The sequence below is a fragment of the Peromyscus californicus genome, unplaced genomic scaffold, assembly GCF_007827085.1.
Source record: "Peromyscus californicus insignis strain IS unplaced genomic scaffold, ASM782708v3 Scaffold_20__1_contigs__length_68692818, whole genome shotgun sequence".
Taxonomy (NCBI): domain Eukaryota; kingdom Metazoa; phylum Chordata; class Mammalia; order Rodentia; family Cricetidae; genus Peromyscus; species Peromyscus californicus.
The window spans coordinates 21,324,003-21,344,322 of NW_026294503.1; the positions used below are offsets into that span (position 1 = coordinate 21,324,003).

Below are 20,320 nucleotides of genomic sequence, written 5' to 3' on the forward strand. Positions count from 1 at the left end.
TGCCTGGTGCCCACAGAGGCCAGAAGAGGGTGTCAGATCACCTGGGACTGGAGGTATAGATGGGGTTGTAATTGCCGTCTGGATGCAGATAGTTGAACCTGGGTCCTCAGGAAGAGCAGACAGTGCTCTTAATGGCGGAGCCATCTCTCCAGCCCAGGAAGGCAGATTCTTACAGAGCTTCCAAAAGCTCTGCTTAGATGTGATATCACATCACAGTTCTATATACAACTGGCCCTCACAGTCATATAGTCACCTTGAAGATTGGAAGTTCAAGGTCATTCTTGACTACCTAGCAAGTTCAAAGCCAGCTCGAGCTACCCAAAATCCTCTCTCAAAAACAAGCATGAAAATAATTCCCTAATGGAATAAATAGTTTTGTTTGTCAGATCTACTGTCCATGACCTTAAGGAAGCAGTGTTTGGGACAGGAGAATGAACTGTGATACAAGCTGCATGGTGAAGAGATAATACACAAGGGCTTTGTAAGCGTTTTCTTCCTGTGGGATAAATTTTAATGATGCAATATAACCTCTGGTGAAGAAGTTTATTATCTTTACTGCATAACAAATAACTTTAAAGTTTTAACAGATAGCATACCAAATGACAGTCTCTGTGGATCAGGAATTGGGGTGAGGCTTAGCTGGGTGGTTCTTATTGGGGGTCTCACCTGAAGCTGTGGCCACACTGTTTGGCAGGGCTCCAGGACTGGAAGATTCATTTCCACAAAGGCTCACTGTTGCTGAACTCCACCAGGTTCAGCCAATTACTTTCTCTTCTGAGGATGACCTCATTGGGCGAATGTAGGCATAAACAAGAGTAGACACAGAGCTCTCATCTAATGGTCCTGCTCTTAGTAACAGCCCACTCAGTTCATTTCCCCGCAAGGTGTGGGCTTGGGACAAGGAGAAGAAAGTCGGAAGCATGTGGTTGTTTCAGCCCAAATCCATAGAAATGGTGATAGTAGAGGCTGTGAGCTCCTTCCTTCCCCTAACCCTCCTCCCTTCCAAGCTGAGAATTTCTGTCCCAAGAGTATGAAACTTGAGAAATAATGAACAATGTTTTCCTAACTCTAGAACGCATCCCTGTCGTGGGTCATGAAATGCACGCCCACCACTACACATGTGTGGATATCAGAGGACTTGCCAGAACCTGTTCTCTCCTTCCGCCCTGGTTCCCAGGAATCACACTCGGGTCATCTGGATTGGCAACAAGCACCTTTACCCACTGAACCATCTCACTGGCCCTGTGCCATAGTTTTCGAAAGCCATTTCCAGCATTAGAAATAATTCATACGCATGTTCGTTTTTACCCCTCATTGTGCCCTCTGTGGACCTTCAGTATTACCTGGGAACATGATAGAAATGCAGAAACTTTTGCCCTGTCCACATTCTGCTGAACCTCATCTATATTTCACCAAGATCCCCATGACATTAGAATGTACCTAAGGTGCTGAGCATGACGGCATATGTCTGTAATCTCAGCACTGGGAGGTAGAGGTTGGAAGATAAGGAGTTCAAGGTCATCCTTGGCTACATATCAAGTTCAACATTAAAACATGAGAGGTACTAAGCCCAACTATAATAGAAAAGAACAGAGCACAATCATGTAGTAAACAAGCATTATTTTACAAAGCTCTTATTTATAATACAAATTATGTAAATACTGATGTTCATCTAGTATATGTACCTACGGAGAGGCATACATAGTGAGATACGGTCATGTGTTGCAACCTAAAAATGATTTGTTACCGTGTGCTGGGGTCAAGTATTTGGAAAGCCACTGATGTGGAGGTGTTGGCTCCTTTGGCTGCCAGTGTATTCCAGGGCATTCCATCATGTCCACTACTACCATGCTGAACTCACACCTAGCTGTTGAGGACCTTACATGTCCGTGGTTGGATTAGGTTCAATGAAGATGGGAGTTGCAGATAAAGCATGGTGTCAGACTGTTCCCTGGCCTTCTGCAGCTCATAGTCCTGTGACTGTAAACTATAGAGTGGAGCTAGAAGAATCCATAAACGGTAGAGGATACTTTATGTGTGTGAGTTCTTTGCCTGCATATATGTATATGCACCACATGCATGCCTGGTGCCCACAGAGGCCAGAAGAGGACATTGCATCCTCTGGAACTAGATGGTTTTGAGCCTTCGGATGGGTTCTGGGAGAGTTGAACCTAAGGCATCTCTCCAGCCCTTGATCATTGTATTCTTAGGAATTTAGTTGAACTTCTTAAATCTAATAAGGTAGATATTCTTTATATTTTTACTGCATGTGATATGCTGTCTGTCATCTTAACAAAGCTGTGAGAGTACAATGCAGTATTGGTGACTAAAAGGCAGCTTTTCTTATTATCTCCATTTTATGGTTCAAGAAATGAAGATATCAATATGTTAAACAGTTGTGTTAGAAGCCACTCAGGTAGAAGTAGTCAAGTGGGTATTACTGCTAGTTAAGTGTGAACTTGGAGTCAGTTAGAGTGGCTGCCTTTTTCCCTAGTGAGCAAAGACAGTTTTTGGTTTGAATCTACCATCATTTTGCTCCAGGGAAAAAAGCCAGATGATACCAAGTTCTATGAGAAAACCAGTTTCTTACACAGCAGTCTACTGACTCATTCTGTACAGGAGAGAAGATACCAGATGCCATGAGTTTTTTCCAAGTTATTTCCAAGGGATGAGTAATTATACCTCAATTACAGTGTGGTTTTATAATGCTGTAACCTCCATGCCATACAGGTGAGCCATCGCAGATAAAATCAAGGCATTATTAATAGAGAATCTGAGTGTGGGAGCAGGGCCTTCCAGCTGTGTAGGAGGACTACAGATTCCATATGTAGAATCTGGAAAGCAAACTCATTTCCCGACAGATTTCACTGCTACATCACTGACTCAGAAGTAGGAAAACAGTGTCCCCATAGTTACTGTCCTCAGAGACACTCTGAAATGTCTAGCCACTTTCACAGGTTAAACATTAAAGCAAGTTGCCCCTTATGCTTTGACTGAATGAAAGTGGTTCCCTAGGTTGAAACTAGTCAGTGTGAGCATCAGGCCCTCTCAGGAAGAACTTAACTTTGCCTATGAATGGTAAGCAATGCTCTTACTAAGGAAAGACTTGTTAGATGAGTAATTAGCTGGCATTCATATTTATGGACATGCCTGTGTCTGTGCAGGCATATATACATAATTACAAATGCCTATATGATGAACATATGTTCATACTTTTCTAGTTCACTTGTTTTTTTTTTTTTAAACTCAAGTCCCCACACATAGGAGATAAGTGCTCTACCACTAAGTTATAGAGACAGTCGTGTGTTGTATGTGTGTGTGTGTGTGTATGTGTATGTGTTGCGGTGTGCACCTGCAGCTTGTGCACATACCCTTTGAAGAGTCTTAATCTATTTGCCACACTGGTCCAAACTCACCTTATAGCCTAGGCTAGCCTCAAACTCACTTGTATCCTCCCACTTCAGCGTCCTGGGTGCTGGGATTGTAGGTATGCGCTACCACACCTGAGTTTTCAGCCCTACTTTGCATTTTGACACAGGGTCTTACCAGGTTACCTGGGCTGACCTTGAACTCTTAATTGTGCAGGTAGGCCTTGAATTTGCAATCCTCTTGACTCAGTCTCCCGAGTAGCTGTGATTACAGGCCTGTACCACCAGGCCCAGCTCTTTCTTACTTTCTAATGCATTTATGTTTACTATATACCTGGGCTAAATATTTCGTAATATATTAGGTAGCTTATATGTATGTATTTCACTCATATGATTGTATATATTCTGATTAAACCCATAGAGGCTTAGCACATGTCTGAAATACCAGTACTGGTGGAGGAAATGCCGAAGTAAGAAGGTTGTAGGTTGGATGACAATTAGACCTACATAGTAGGTTTCTGATTAGCTTGGCCTACAGAATGAGACTTGGTCTCAAAAATACATATGTACATACATCATAATTCTTGTAGTAGTTCTATGACATTGCTATAAGTACAGAAACTTAACAGTAAAACTTTATGAGGTTCAAAGCCTTTTAAGATATTTTGCTGGAGCTGGAGAAATGCCTCAGCAGTTAAGAGCACTGACTACTCTTCCAGAGGACCTGGGTTCAATTCACAGCACCCATATGGCAGCTAACAACTGTCTGTAATTCCAAGATCTGACACCCTCACACAAACATACAGGCAGGCAAAACACCAACGCACACAAAGATAAATAAATTATTAAAAAATATATATTTTGCCAAAGTTGCCCAAATAGGCTGTAGCAACTATAAGCACTGTGCCTAAGAAAGAAGTTCATATGAGCTATGGGTACAGCTCAGTTGGTAGAATGCTTGCCTAGTGTGACTGACACCCCAAGACTGATGGTCAACGCCACAAAAACTAGGCATGGTGGCACTTGTCTGTAATCCCAACATTTAGGAGGTAGAAGCAGGAGGGTCAAAAGTATCAAGGCCATCTTTGATTACATAGTGAGTTTGAGGCCAGCCTAAGCTAGATGAGACCTTGGTCGAAGATGAAGAAGAGGGGCTGAAGAAAGGGCCCTGTGGTTTAGAGTGCTTGTTGCTTGTGCAGAGGACCTGGGTTGGGTTCCCAGTACCCACATGGTGGTTCACAACCTGACATAACTTGAGTTCCAGAGGATTCAATGCCCTCTTCTGAAACAGAAGGAGGAGGGAACTTCTCTGGGCCCAGTATGTGGGCAGTTGGTGTGGCTCTGGCATAATAGAATGTGCCCCATTTTAGAGGACATACAGCCTGGATTTTGAGCCTAGCTCCATCTACTGAGTAACCGTATTTAACTTTCCCATCTACAGATTTATTAATGTATGAAGTTAGCTTCTAATTTTATCTTTTTGAGTTCTCCTGACCAGAGAGCTTTTGAACACTACATGGACATTGTCCACACTAGAAAGATTCATCACATAATGACTAAGATAGACAATAGTGCAAGAATACATGGCAAGATCAGCAAGAGATCATTTGATCTGGAGAAGTGGAGGCACAGGTTTCCTGTATGGTCTCAGGGCACTGGCTCCTGCCTCCAGTGCAGGGCAGTAACACATATCCAAAGTTTCTGTCCAGGGGAGCCCTACTGAGACTCGGAGCCCAAGCACTTTACTGCGGGCCATTCCTGTCTGCATACTGCCTGCTCCACCAGCCATGACTGCTAGCATTCCAGACTCCTGGAAAGAAAGCAGGTGCTCTCATAAATCACACTGCCTGTGGATATAGTGCACCTTAGTGTTGCAAGTGGGTGGAGTGGCTTTATCAGTGACTTAGGAAAGCCTTCCAAAAGCCAAGTTTCCAGGAGCTAGCCAGAGCACAGCCCCGTAAGCAGGCACTGTTATTGGGGATACTAGACTGCACTTTCCCACATCACCTGATGGTGAGAATTGAATCACAGCACTTAGGGAAAGCTCTCGGCACAATGTTCAGCTCTGATGACCTCAAAGGCCAGCTTTTGTGTGTGATCTGTTCACCTGTAAATCATAGTGACCATTTATAGAGCTCCTACTGTCTTTGAGCCGCTGTGGTAACATCTGGTCCCTTTACATTCTTATTTTGCTTACTCTAAACTGGGCATTATCTGCTGTAGTGGTTTGAATGAGAAATGTCCTCTCTAGGTCCAGTATTTGAACACCTGGTTCCCAGTTGGTGGCACTGTTTGGGCTTTAGGCAGCGCATGTAGCCTTGCTGGGAGAGCTATGTCACTAGGGGTGGAATTTAAGAGCTTAAGGCTTCACCTACTTCCAGTTTGCTCTCTCTGTTTCGGCTTGCATTTGAAGATGTGAGCCCTCAGCTCCCTGCTCCTCACTGCTGCTGTTGGTCATGACTCCATTCTGCCGTCATGGACTCTTATTCCTCTGGAGCTGTAAGCCCCGCCCCCCCGCCCCCAACCCCCCCCCCCCCCCCAACAAACAAAAACTTCTGTAAGTTCCCTTGGTCATAGGGTTTTTGCCACAGCAACAGAAAAGTAACTAATACATATACATTCTCATTTATTTATTATTGTCTGTTCGTATGATACCGTGGGAAGGGGTAGGGTGTGAGTATGCTAGTGTGTGTGTGTGTGTGTGTGTGTGTGTGTGTGTGTGTGTGTGAGAAGTCAGAGGAGTCCAGTGTTCTCCTTCCATCTTTACGTCAGTTGTGGGGATTGAACTCAGGTCATCAGGCTTGCGTGAAAGTGTCTTTATCCACTGTGCCATCTCCCTGGTCCAAGCGTCCTCATTTTCACATGGTTAAATAACCTGCTAAAGATGGGAACTAATAAGTCGTACATTCAAGGTTCAAATCAGGGCAGTTTGAGAAACTCTGTCTTACCCACTGAGGAGGACCAACTGCTTATTGTTAGCCTCACTAGGCTAAGAAAAAAAAATCGTTAGCTCATAAAATCTGAACCGTGTTGACTGTATTACAGCAGCTCACATGGCTGGCAGATGCTGCAACTTATTTAAAAAAAAAAAAAAAGAAGAAGAAGAAGCTTTTAGCCCATAAAATCTACCTTTTCTCAAACAGTAACAACCTTGGGATTTTGTTGTAACTTTTGAAGTATGGTGGGTACACTTGCCTGATACTAAATATTTCCCCAGCTGCCTTAGCTGTCAACTGGTTATCTTAGCTATAAGTGGAGAGAGATGGAAGCCAGATAATCACAAGGGTAAAGCACTCACAGCTGCAGCAGCTGACCCTGGATAATCAGGCTCCTGCTGGCCGTGTCCACACATAGCATTTCCTCCTTTTCCGCCTTGGCCAGAGCTCTTCAGCAATATCAACACTTTACAAAGCCTTCTGCCTTTTCCTTTTAAGCCCGTAATTATATTAAACCTTGCAATACACAGAAGAGCAGTTTTTACATACATTAGCTTTGCAATCCTCCCAGTTGCCCTAGGGTAGCGATGATTATACACCATCTTAGGGGAAGATGGAAGCTGGGACATTTGCTTAGTCAAGAAAGATGTTCAGATAGAGAGAGGTGGCGTCATTCCAGTATTCAAGGTCATTGATGGAGGTCAGCCTAAGGTTGCAAACAATTGGACAAAAATAAACATTAAAAATATAAAGAAGGAAGGGGGAGAGAAGGGTTAAAGAAAAATCGTTTTCTTTCTGCCCTTCTTGAGTTCTTAAAAAAAAGACTGTCTTCGGATATTGTGGGAGATCAGCTCCCACTTTTTTCCCCCCTAGGGGACTCTTGAGGACTGAGGGATAAGAGATTGAGGTAGAAATATAGAGGAGAGAGACAGATAGAAACACAGGATAGCCTCAGGAGGGCCCGGGTCAAAACTCACCGGCCCCTTCAGTCTCTTCTCAAAGGCTATTTATAGAAATGCCAAGGAGTGGAGCAAAAGACCTCCCCCAGCACAGCCAAGTGCAGACTCTTCCAAACACCTGGTGGTCAATCCATCCCCTTATACAGCCCTGCTGTGTAAAGCAAGCTCAGATCTCACTAGGAAATCTTTGTGGATCCCAACAGGATATAGCTCATTTGGTAGAGCGCTTGCCCAGTATATGTACAGCATGAAGTCACTCACCAGCAGGTAAACCAAGCACTTGGGATGGTAGGGAGGAGGGGAGCAGAAGTCCGAGGTCCTCCTTGACTGTACATAGAGTTGAGGCTAGCCTGGATGGCCTAAGGCCCCATCTCCAAAATAAAAAAAAAAAAAAGAGTCAATAGAAGTTTAATAACACATAAGCCTCTTGTATACATGGAGATAGCCCAGGGAAATAAGTAACCTTGACAACCTGGGTTTGAGTCCAGGATCCCATGGTGACACAAGAGAAATCAGATTTGCTCAAGTTGTCCTCTGACAAGTGAGTGGCAAGTGAGCACACACACACACACACACACACACACACACACACACACACACACACAAAATCTAGTGTTGTGTATGATTTTTAGTGGCTTTTGAAGTTACATTGCTTCAAGGCTTTAAGGGTTAAATAGAAATGTGCTATTCATATTTTTGTCTAAAATGTTTCTCTGTAGTAAATGAGGTTTTTCGGGTGGTTTTTGCAGTTTCTTTTATAGGTTTATATGCTGGAAAAATAAAAATATAAGTTAAAAATGGTCAAAGGAATTCTTATTATACATGGGTCATGTTGCTGGAGTTTTCTCCAGTCCTGTCACAAGAAAGTCAAGATGTGTTTTGACTGTAAACACAATCCATAACTGTGCTCATGAAATTCTCTTAATTGTCAGCCACTGTGTGTGTGTGTGTGTGTGTGTGTGTGTGTGTGTGTGTGTGTGTGTGTATCAGATAGGGAACAAAAGCTAAGGATATAGTTGTGTGTGTGTGTGTATGTGTGTGTGCAAGCACTTAAGACACACACTTCCTTTATTCTGACTCATCACTGAGCTATTCTTCCTGTTTTCTCACTAAGGTTAGGCCAAAGATTGAAAGTGTGTGTGTGTGTGTGTGTGTGTGTCTGTGTGTGTGTGTGTGTGTCTGTGTGTGTGTCTGTGTGTCTGTGTGTCTGTGTCTGTGTGTCTGTGTGTATTACATAGGGAACAAAAGCTAAGGATATAGTTCAATGAGTTCATCATGCCCTGGGTTTAATTCCCAACACAAACACACACCAATACAAAGGCTGAGGAGCTTGGTCAGATATTAAAGCTAGTCAGACATCAAGGGTAGGAGGATTCTTCTAAAATGATGTGGCAGAATTCTGTGCTATAACGAGGCTTGGCAGGACGGGAGATTGGATCATAGCAGCCTGGCCAAAGTATTGTCAAAGAGAAGCTTTTTGTGAGGTTAGGCTCTCCTTGTTTTGCCCTCTTCCCTGTCTTAGGGTTTCTGTTGATGTGATAAATGCTATCACCAAAAGCAACTTGAGGAGGAAGGGGTTTGTATACTTCCACAAGTTCATCGTGAAAGGAAGTCAGGGCAGGAACTCAAGGCAGGAACCTGGAGGCAGGAACTGATGCAGAAACCATGGAGGAGTGCTTACTGGCTTGTTTCTCATAGCTTGCTTTGCCTGCTTTCTTACAGCACCCAAGACCAGCTCAAGGGTGGCACTACTCACAGTGAGCTAGGCCCTCCCCTATCAATCACTAACTGCAAAAATGCCCTACAGGCTCGCCTACAGCCTGATCTTAACAGAAACATGTTCTCAATTGAGGCTCCCTCTAAGACGACTCTATCATGTGTCAAGTTGATGTAAAACTAGCCAGCACATTTCCTTTTCTTTAGGGCACTGCTACTTATATCCTCTAGTTTTACCTGCTGGGCTGTTCACCAAGCCCCCTTCATTTTTCTTTGTGCCTGAACAATACGCTGTTGTGTAGATACACTATATTTTCTTCATTCCTCTATAAATGCACCTACACTGATTCCATATATTAGCTACTAGGAATAGTCCATCATAACCATGGGTGTCAAAGTATCTCTTTTATATGCTGACTTCCTTTTTACCCAGGGCAGCTGAATCATGGCAGATCTGTTTTCAGGGTTTTGAGGAACGTCTGTACTGTATTCCACAGAAGCTGTACTAGTTTGCACTCCGCCAGGAGTTACGAAGGTTCCCCTTACTTCACTTCCTTGCCAGTGTTAGTTAGTTGTTTATTATTATAACTGGACTGAGTTAGTAATCTTGTAGTAGCTAATGACATGGAGTAATTTTTCGTTTGTATATGAGCTATTTTTATTTTTCTTTTATTCACAGCACTGAGGATTGAACCTTGGGTCTTGTGCATCCTAGGCAAATGCTCTATCATTGAACTACATCCCCAACCCTTCTTGCCTAGACTGGCTTTGAACTCACTGTGTAGCCTACCCAGCCTTAAACTTGCTGTAGTCCTGCCTCCGTCCTCCCAGTAGTTAGGATTCCAGGCCGGTATCACCACAGCCGGCTTTAGTTTTTCTTTTGAGCAAGTGTTTATTCAGATAATTTGTTCCTTTTAAAATTGGACTTCTCCTTAATACTCTTAATCTTCTTCTTCTTCTTCTTCTTCTTCTTCTTCTTCTTCTTCTTCTTCTTCTTCTTCTTCTTCCTCCTCCTCCTCCTCCTCCTCCTCCTCCTCCTCCTCCTCCTCCTCTTCTTCTTCTTCTTCTTTTCCTTCATCTTCCTCCTCCTCCTCCTTCTTTTTGTTTTTTTTTATAGTCCAAAATAATCTTCTCAGAAGCCATAATCTTAATATAATGTTTGTTTTCTCTATATTGAATTTCCAGGAATTTGGGCTGGGATATAGCTCAATTGGTAGAGTGTTTATCAGGCGTGTGCAAAGCCTGAGATTGATCCCCAATACCATATGAATCAGATATGGTGGTACATGTCTAATCCCAGCCTTCCAAAAGTAGAGGCAGGAGGATCAGAGGTTTAGGTCACCCTCAACTACGTATCAGTTTGAGGCCAGTCAAATATATACAATACCCTGTCTTTAAAAACAAAAACAAAAAAAAACCCAAGGTGTGTAGGGGTATAGTGTTCCTGCTGTTATATGCTATGGCTTTGTTTTCTACTTTATTATAATTGAATCCAAAAGAAGAAGAAAACTGGACATAGTCAAAAGCCCCTTGTAATGTCAAAACTAGGGGACAAAGTTTCTTGGTAATGCCATAGGCAAAGATATTGGCACACATTGTAAGTGCTGATTTTAGTTAAAGAAACACAGGCCTGTCGCTGCACCAAGCCTTAACATCTTCTAAAGCATAAAGGGAAGGCGAGATACTAATTGGACGCAGTCTTTCAAATGAGAACGTGATTGTGATTGGAAGGTTTTCTTTTGTGAAATGTATCTCTGTTTCCCCATCCTTGGCTGCAGTCTGCTGGGTGAATGTCGCTTGTTTCTGTAGGTTCAGACTATGTTTGGCTGGTAAGCGTAGGTACCTACCCACTCCTACCTCACACCCTCCCGACCGCATGTCACTCTTTAACCTCATGCTATGATCCTCAGTTTATCCACACATACCACTTTGTTCATTTTGAGACAGGACTTCGCACTGTAGCCCAGGCTAGCCAGGAACTCACTACACAACCAAGACTGGCGTTGGATTCACAACAGTCCTCCTGTGTCTGCCTTTTAAGTACTGGGATTACAGGCATGAGCCATCATGTCTGGTTTTGTATGTTTGCCCAGTGCTTTTTATTAGAGCATGAGAATGTCCTAAGATATAAGCACCCAGTCTTTGTGCATTCAATGTGTGTTGGCCCCAATATCTGCAGTTTCTGCATCTGGGGTCTTGATGAACTATAGTGGGAAAACACTTGGGAAATAAGATTGCATCTGTACCGAACCTGTACTGAATTTCTTGTCATTGTTTCCAAGACAATACAGTAGCAACTGTATCACATTTACATTGTACTCGGTGTTGTAAGCGATCTAGAGGAGAGTTGAAATTTACAGGAGACTATGTAGGGGTTATATACAAATAAGGGGCTGTTTTATATACAGACTTGAATAGCCATGGATGTTGGTATCTGGGGGTCTTGGACTCTGTTCTGTGGATACCAAGGGAGGACTGTGTGGTAGAAGTGTACAGTCTTCTGCTGGGTACCCAGCTTGATTTTTCTCAGGGAATGGAAGTACTTGGCTGGTTTCAGTGATTGTATCTAGTGGGACACACATGCTGGGTGTCAGGTTTATTAACAGAGCATACCAGATCTCACAGTGTAGTGGATATCAAAGTATGGATTATGGTATGTTCGACCCCTCTCTTCCTTCTTCAGTATTTACTTCTCATTACTGACAGGCATGAGCTTGGCTGAACTCACATTGCAGAGGGTAGTACGAGGACCGTGGGGAAACTCTCTTTCAAAGAGAGCATCAGAGCCAGGCATGTTAACAACCAAGAATAGCCATCATGGAGTCCCTCATTTTAGCTCAGTTTTCTTGGTTGATATTTCAATGTCAGTACATCTGGGCTATTCAACTTTTCTCTTCTCTTCTCCTCTCTCCTCTCTCCTCTCTCCTCCCCTCCCCTCCCCTCCCCTCCCCCCTTTCCCTCCCCTCCCCTCCCCTCCCTTCTCTTCTCTTCTCTTCTCTTCTCTTCTCTTCTCTTCTCTTCTCTTCTCTTCTCTTCTCTTCTCTTCTTTCTCTTCTCTTCTCTTCTCTTCTCTTCTCTTCTCTTCTCTTCTCTTCTCTTCTCTTCTCTCTTCTCTCCCCTTCCCTCCCCTCCACTTCCCATCCCTCTTCCCATCATCCTCCCCTTCCTTACTCTCCCATCTTTTTGCAATACTGAAGCTCAAACCTTGGACTTTGTACATGCTGCCATTTAGCTGTACTCCCAACCCCAGAACAGCACAGTAACTCTCTAGACATACTATAGAGGACTAAAGATACCATCTGGAAATATACACAAGACCTGGCAGTAAGCATCCCTCAGTCAGTGGTAGCTGATTGCCTTTGTTATCGCTATCGTCGACATCTGCATCATCTGATGCCTTTCAAGAAAGCTTCATGTTTGTTTGACCTCATCCAGTTCTGACCTTAATATCTTATGCTCCATAATCTACATAAAATCTCAACTGCTCCTCCCTCTCACTCTCTCTCCTTCTCTGAGGGTAGAACCTAGGGCCCTGTACGTGACAGACAAGCACTTTTAAATAAGTTACCCCTGAAGTATTTCAAACAGATTTGTGCCAACAGTTTCAAAAGCTCAAGAACAGAGTCTGTGGTGGTTTTGAATGGCAGTGCCCCCCATAGGCTCATATGTTTGCATGAACTGTTTGAGAATTGTTGGAGTAGGTGTAGCCTTATTGTTGGAAGTGTGTCACTTAGAAGTTTTGGAGTTTTAAAAGCCCTCATCAGGCCCAGTGTCTGTCTCCCTGACTCCTCTCTCTGCCTGCTGCCTGTGGATCAGGATGTGAAGCTCTCAGCTACTGCTCTAGCTCCATCCCTGTCTGCGTCCTGCCATGATGTTTATGGACTAACCCTCTAAATTTGTAAGTAGGCCCCCTTTTTATGAGTTGCCTTGGTCATGGTGTCTCTTCACAGCAATAGAACAATAATTAAGACAGAGTTACAAGTTTAATTTCTTGAATTATGTGTCTGATGCATTCCATTTTTCATTTTTTAAAAATGTGTTTTTGTTTTGTTTTGTTTTCTTTTTATTTATTTGTTTGTTTCGATGCTAGGGACAGAACCCAGGCTCTCATGTGTGCTCAGTAAACACCCTTCCCATTAGCTTTTTTGTTTTGTTTTGTTTTGAGAGAGGGTCTCACTAAGTTTTCCAGGATGACCTTGAGTTTATGAACTGCCAGAGGAGTTGGGATTATAGGCCTGTGCTGCTAAGCATGGATCAAGAAAATACTTTTGTCTTTAGACCCCTTTGCTCTTATAGCACATTCTGGGGCTCTGAAAAAACAAACCTCATTTCTGGGAAACCTACCCTTTGTTCTGCGAGTTATAACTAAAAAGAAAGATGGGTCATGTTTGGAATGCACATGGCTGTTATTTAGTAATGCAGAGAGAAATATGAAACACAGTTTATGATAATCAGTTGACAAGATCTAGAATTATTACCTGGGAGACAGGCCTTTGGGCATGCCTGTGGACTGTTATTTTGGGATTAATTGAGGTAGGAAGATGCACCCACTATGGATGGCACCATTGCCTGTGCTGGGATCCGGGACTGTAGAGAAAAAAGAGCTGAGTCCAGTATTTATCTCCCTCTTCTTTCAGACTGTGGATGCAATGTAGCTATCTGCTCCAAGCCCTGCTGACATGATTTCTCCATCATGATGGGCTGCTCCCTGGCACTGTGAACCAAAACAAATCTTTCTTCCAGTTGCTTTTGTCCAAGTATTTCATCACAGCAACAAACGACCACCCTACTTACTCGGTTTGTTCCCTGACATCTCCTGTAGGAGGGATTGGCGTAGCAGGAAGCTGTGCCTTCAAGTGTTAACATTTTGATTTCTCTCCTCTTATCTTGGCTCGTTACTTTGAATCCTTTTTTCTCTACTTAATCGCATCCTCTCTTCTTCGCTTCAGTCAACTAGATAATTATGTGTATCCTAACTTGGAGCCTTCAAGTGTTGTTTTGTTCTAGTAATACCAGCTAATAGGATTCTGTTTCCTAAAATCAATTTCCTGCTTTCACATCCTCTTTATAATGTCAGGGCCGAGGAAGTAATTATTTTAGCCAGTGACTCACTGTTGTTATTGCCTCTTGAAGAGCTTTGTATCCCAAGTACCTAGCACCATCCTTTTGAGGAGCAGGCACTCAAAAGCAGTTGCTTAATCTTCTTGCGTCAAGGATTTCTGCTGTTTTAGGAAACGGGGTCCTTCAAACGGCTTCCTCTTAGGATGATGTGAAGTGGGTGGTTACAGCCCGAAGCATGGCTCAGACTGTCCTATAAATAAATAGCGTTCTGAGTCAGGAGAGGTGATATACAGCTGTCATCTCAGCACTCAGGAGGTAAATGTAGGAAGATCAGGAGTTCAAGGGTTTCTTCTGCGTTGTTCTAGGCCAACCTGCCTGGACGATGTGAGACCATGTCTCAAAAACAACAACACAAACAACAACAAAACTTCCACGCCATTTGGTGTGATCCACACCTGTGTGTTATTTCAACACTGGGGAGACTGAGACAAGAAGATCACGTGAGTGAGAGTAACCCAGGCTGTAGAATGAATTCCAGGCCAGCCCTCTGAGACCTCATCAGAACAACTAGACAGTTTTCTGCCATCATCCATTATCAATTCACCTTCTCTTCCCAACACATAAATACGTATTATTGGTTGGGTTTTTTTTTTTAATCTTGACAGTTTTTTGAAAATATACAATATACGCTACACTGATCATGTGCTTGTTCGAAACAAAACAATGCAAATCCCTCCATGGATCTCGTTTGTTTTGAGGTAGACTATCACTATGTAGACAGTTTTGGCTTCAGACTCTGCCTCCTCTTCCTCAGCCTTCAAGTGCTAAGGTTACAGGTGTGGTGTATTGTCGTCTTTTCCCAATGAACATGTCAAGGATGAAAAAAAGTTACCTTCCTCCTTCCTGCTCCATAAGTGGCTCAGAATCACATATTCAGTTGAGCTTATAGAACTCAAGATGCTGTTTTTCTATTTGTTCTTAGCCTACCTGTGTGGGTGGGATGGAAGCCTGTGGTCCCTTGAGATGATCAGCTTCCTTTATTTATGTCTGCTAACATCATCTTAATAATTTCTTTTTTTATTATTATTTTTCTTTTTAGTAGATTGGTGTTTTGCTTGCATGCATGTCTGTCCGAGGGTGTCAGATCCCCTGGAACTGGAGTTACAGACAGTTGTGAGCTGCCATGTGGGTGCTGGGAATTGAACCCCAGTCCTCTGGAAGAACAGCCAACTTACTAATTTCTAAGGGGGAAAATGCAGCCTCATTATTCCCACAGAAAATACATCTGGACTGTCAGTATTATTTTGGTAGATCAGATTGCATATCTCTCATACCTTCTGAATATGTACGGTACATGGTGCATAGGAGTTTGGTCCATAACCAGTAGCTTGGTGCTTCTGCAAGCATCTTAGGCAACAAGAACCTCCATTTTCACAGGGCTTCACTTTTCTGGCCATGTCTGCTTTTCCTGTTTAATATCCCTTTTAATGCCAGAGCAAACTGGGGATGTGGCTCAGTACTTGCCTAGGGCACTGGGTTTGAGCCCAAGAACTACCAGGCAACCGCAAAAGTTTAGGTGAGTAAATACTCAAATACAAAGTAAAGCATCCAGTGCCAAACCAAGCCATGTGTCTTGAGAATTTCTCCAAAGCGAAAAAGAAACCCTAGAAGGTCCCAGAAATTAGAAATTGGGACAGTGAACATTTATCTTTTGGGACTAGAAGGGTAGCTCAGTTGTATAGCACTTACCCACTATGCTGGAGGCCCTAGGTTCAACCCCCAGGACTTCAAAAGGGAAAGAAAAAAAAAAAAAACCATCTGTCAAATGCAACTATTGATAAGATCACAATTAGAAAATGTATATGATCATCAGAGAGGCTTCCTCCTGCAGCAGATGGGAACAAATATAGAGACCCACAGTAAGATGTTACGGGGGGGGGGGGGGGGCAGACCTGGAGCACAGAGCTCTAAACGGGACAGCTCCATCAAATCCCTCCCCTCCAAGCTCAGGGAACCCTGTGGAAGAGGAGGTGGAAAGAGAGTAAGAACCAAAGGGGCTGGAGGACCCCAGGTGAACAGGGCCCTCTAAATCAACTGAGCAAATCTCCTTTGAGCTCACACAGACCAAAGCAGCAAGCATGGGGCCTACACAGGCTACACTAGGTTCTCCACTTAGCTATTATGGCTTTCAGCTTAGTATTTGCATGGGACTCCCGAGTGTGTGAACAGGTGGGTCTCTGATTCTTGTGCCTGCTCTTGAGGCTTTTGCCACCATCCGTAAGTCGGTTTGCCTTGTCCAGTTTCGATGTGATGGTTTGTGTTGTATCGCAGTATATTTTACTCTCTTAGAAGCCTGTTCTTTTCTAATGAGAGACAGAAAGGGAGTGGATCCAGATGAGGGAGGAGGTGGGGAAGAACCGGGAGGAGTAGAGGAAGGGAAGACGAATCAGGATATAGTGTATGAGGAAAGAATCCATTTTTAATAAAAAGGGGGTGAAATACACAGACAGAAAAAGAATAAGGACCAGTCAAGGAGATGTGAAATGAAAATAATAATAATAATAATAATAATAATAATAATAATAATAATAATAATTAGCTGGCAAAAAAGTATTGCTTCCATATTAGAATGTAGCCTAGTCAGTCCTCTTGAGGGAGGGTCTGTTCCTGCTTTGCATTTTATTCTCCAGTGAAGCTCACCCACCCTTCTTGCTAACTCAACAAATATTGTTAAACTGAAAGAAAGAAAGAGATGCGTGTGCTCTTTGAACATTGTCTCTAGAGAAGACCGTCCTGCCTGATGCATGCCTGCAAGCTCAGCACTAGGTAGGTAGGTGGAGACAGGAGGATTAGGAGTTCAAAGCCAGCCTGAGCTACATGAGACCAAAAAAAGAAAAAAAAGGAGAAATGAGTAGTCCTAGGAAACAAATGTCAAACTCTGCCTGGGGACATTTGTTGACGTGAGTTTCCCATACAGCCCTGAGATCTGTGCAGTGAAGAATTAGAATGATTTTGAGATTCAGAGTCACGGTGACTCTTTCTCCTCCTCCTCGATCCTTCTTTCCTGTCTTTCCCCAGATCGTAGATTATGCTCTTCTGTGTTTAACCAACATCAAGAGAAGTTGTGCCAAGCTGTTGGCAGATACTTTCAGTCCAGCTATTCAGGAAGGTGGAGCAGAAGGATGGCATGTTTGTGAGCAGCCTAGGGAGAAGGTTTTGAAACCGTGTCCTAAAATGCAATTATAAAATGGCTGAGGATGTAGGTCAGTAATAAACCCTCGCCTTGCCTGGTGTGCCTCGGGCCCAGGGGCCGTTCCTCAGCAACACAAAAAAAACAAGACAAATAAGCAAGTACTTAGAGCAAGTGGTCTTTTTTGAGGTAGGGTCTTATATAGCTGGTCTTGGGCTCCCTAAAGGAGGGGAAATGACCTTGAACTCCAGATGTGCCCCCCAGCTTCAGCCTCCCAGTTGCTGGAATTACAGGCATGAGCTATCATGCCCAGCTCTAGCAAATGATTTTTGGATTTGATATGGGAAAATGACTTCTTAAAGTGCAAAAACAATAAGTTTTTCTTTCTTTAGAATGTAAACTTTCACATTTAGGTGTTTCTTCAGATGTTATATAATGGGTGACTGTAAAGAGAGTTTGACTTCCTTATTACAGTTATGTCTCAAAGCTTACCTCGTCTTAACCCCTTGGTTTCGTGCTTGCCTTTGACTTAAGATATGATTTAGGTGTCTTCAGTGAGGTTATCTGTAACCTCGATCTAGATATCCGGTTCAAGTTCATGTTTCTTTGTGGGTGAAAGGTAATAGTCCTGCCCAGGAGGGAAGGCCAACACGAGCCAAGGCTGGTTTCAGTCTCTGGAAGTTTAAGACCAAGAGCCACTCAAGGGCTCCAGGTCAGGTACATGCCAGATCTCTGACACGAACGGCCCATTTGTTCCTCACATGGAAACTGCACCACAAACAACCCCGATGAGGGACAGGTTTAATGAGTTGCCCAAATCACCCACTCGGCTCGTGAACCTGGTAGAACTTCAAGGCAAACTCAGATTGTCTAGCTCTGAAACCTGTGCTCTTTTTGGGACATGGAAAAAGAAAAATCATTCAAGGTCATGCTCAGCTACATAGCAAGTTCCAGGCCAGCCTGGACTACATGAGACTCTGTCTCAGCAAAAAAATAAAATAAAATACTAAAGCAGGGCTAGCAAGGTGGGCCAGGGATGTCCTTGTCCCACATGCTTGCTGTCCTGAACTCATGGAAAGGTAGAAGCAGAGAACTGACTCCATAAGGTTGTGCTGTGACCCCCACACCCCATGTCAAAAAACCACATGGCTTGCTGGCCAACCAGTCCATCTGAATCGGCAAGCTCCAGGTTCAGTGAAGAGATCTGCCTCGAGAAAGAAAAAATGTAACGTGATTAAGAAAGACACTCAAAGTTAACTTCTACACACACACAAAGTGTGCACTTGCGTCCACACATGCACATATGGAACACACACACACACACACACACACACACACACACACACGCACACACACACTCACAAACCCTCCCTAAATGGTGTGAGACCTGTGTTCCTCACTGGAGGGCGTCTCTTATTTTCTGAGAGTTACTTAAGGTCAAAGCATCTCAGTAAAGGCCCAGCTTGTTTGTTTTTATAAGCAGTGATGTCTCTTTTAGCAGACCGTGGAGCTGGCAAGCTTTCCAATGAGCAGATGGTGCCATCTGCCCATTGCAGCGCTAAGATAGATATCTGGGGCCGGCCGGGCATGCCACTTAACAGGTGCTCCATTATTCAAATAGATGCGTGTGACTGATGCCATCATGTGACCCGCTAGCTGTACTTCTTCCGTTTTCATTTTTTATTTGGTTTTCTTTTTTGGCTGCTAGAGACAAGGTCTTGCCCTGGAGCCCAGGCTGGCCCTGGGTTCAACTCATTCAGCTTTTGTTGTTGTTGTTGTTGTTGATAAATTTATGTATTTATCTTGCATCTTTTTTTTTTTTAAAGATTTAACTATTTATTATAAGCGCCAGATCTCATTACAGATGGTTGAGAGCCACCATGTGGTTGCTGGGAGTTGAACTCAGGACCTCTGGAAGAACAATCAGTGCTCTTAACCACTGAGCCATCTCTCCAGCCCCTTATTTTGCATCTTGACCGCAGTTTCTCCTCCCATCCCATCCCTTCCTCTCCTCCCCCCCCCCCCAATCTACTCCTCCTCTGTTTCTGTTCAGAAAGCAGCAGGCCTCCCATGGGTATCAGCAAAGCATGCCGTATCAAAGCTGGAGTCACAAGCATTATATCTAGAACTAGACTCCCAAAAGAAACTTAGGAAACCCAGTTAAACATTTAATGAGAAAGAAAGAAATATCTTTCAAGGCAAAATAGTGTCTTAGCAACGACACAGGTGGTAGGAAATGGACCATTTATTTAAAAGTAGGCCATCCTGTGGTGTAGCTTGGTCTCTTTGTGGGGCCTCCAGCAGTGGGACCAGGATCTGTCCCTGGTGCATGAGCTGGCTTTTTGGAACCTATTTCCTATGGTGGGATGCCTCACTCAGCCTTGATGCAGGGGGAGGAGCCTGGTCCCACCTCAACTTGATATGCCATGCTTTGTTGACTTTCATGGGAGGCCTGTCCCTTCCTGAGGAGTGGATGGGGCAGGGTAGAAAGAAGGTGGGGGAAGGGAACAGGAGGAGAGGAAGTAGAGGAAACTGGTTGGTATGTAAAATAAATTAAAAAAAAATTGATTAAAAGAAAAGGTAGGCTATCTCTATATCCCATCTCCTTCCTCCAACCCCTTCACCCCAGCTAGACTGGAACTTACTATTTAGACCAGGTTGACCTCAAACTTGCTAAAATTCTGCAACTTCTGCCTCCAAGTGTGGGGACTGCAGACATATGCCATCATATCTGGCTACAAGCTGACTTTAGGTATTTTCATTAGTTTGAAACTTTCTCAGGGCCAGGAATCGAACCAGAGCCCTACACATGCTAGGCACCTATTCTACCTCTGAACCATACTGAAAATACTTCTGATGGACTGCTCCATGACTTCCCTGGGGAGATGGAAGAGAAATGTCTGCTTGCCTCAAACAGATAGGGAGTGCAGAAACCTAAGAAAGAACTTATCAAGCCTACCTTGGAGAGATAAATGAACTTGTTGGGGTTACGGGAGTCCAAGTGACCCACAAACCACTCCACCACCAAAAGGTCCCATCCCCACTGAATGTCTACCTCCTACATTCTTTAATATTTTTAAAGTTACATCT

At 43.6% G+C, this 20,320-nt stretch overlaps 1 protein-coding gene across 1 annotated transcript in view; it reads left to right on the forward strand.

Annotated features, from left to right (window-relative positions):
• Deptor (DEP domain containing MTOR interacting protein) overlaps positions 1-20,320 on the forward strand; it is a 152,237-nt gene that overhangs the window by 87,796 nt on the left and 44,121 nt on the right. The gene's annotated exons all lie outside the window — the stretch shown is intronic.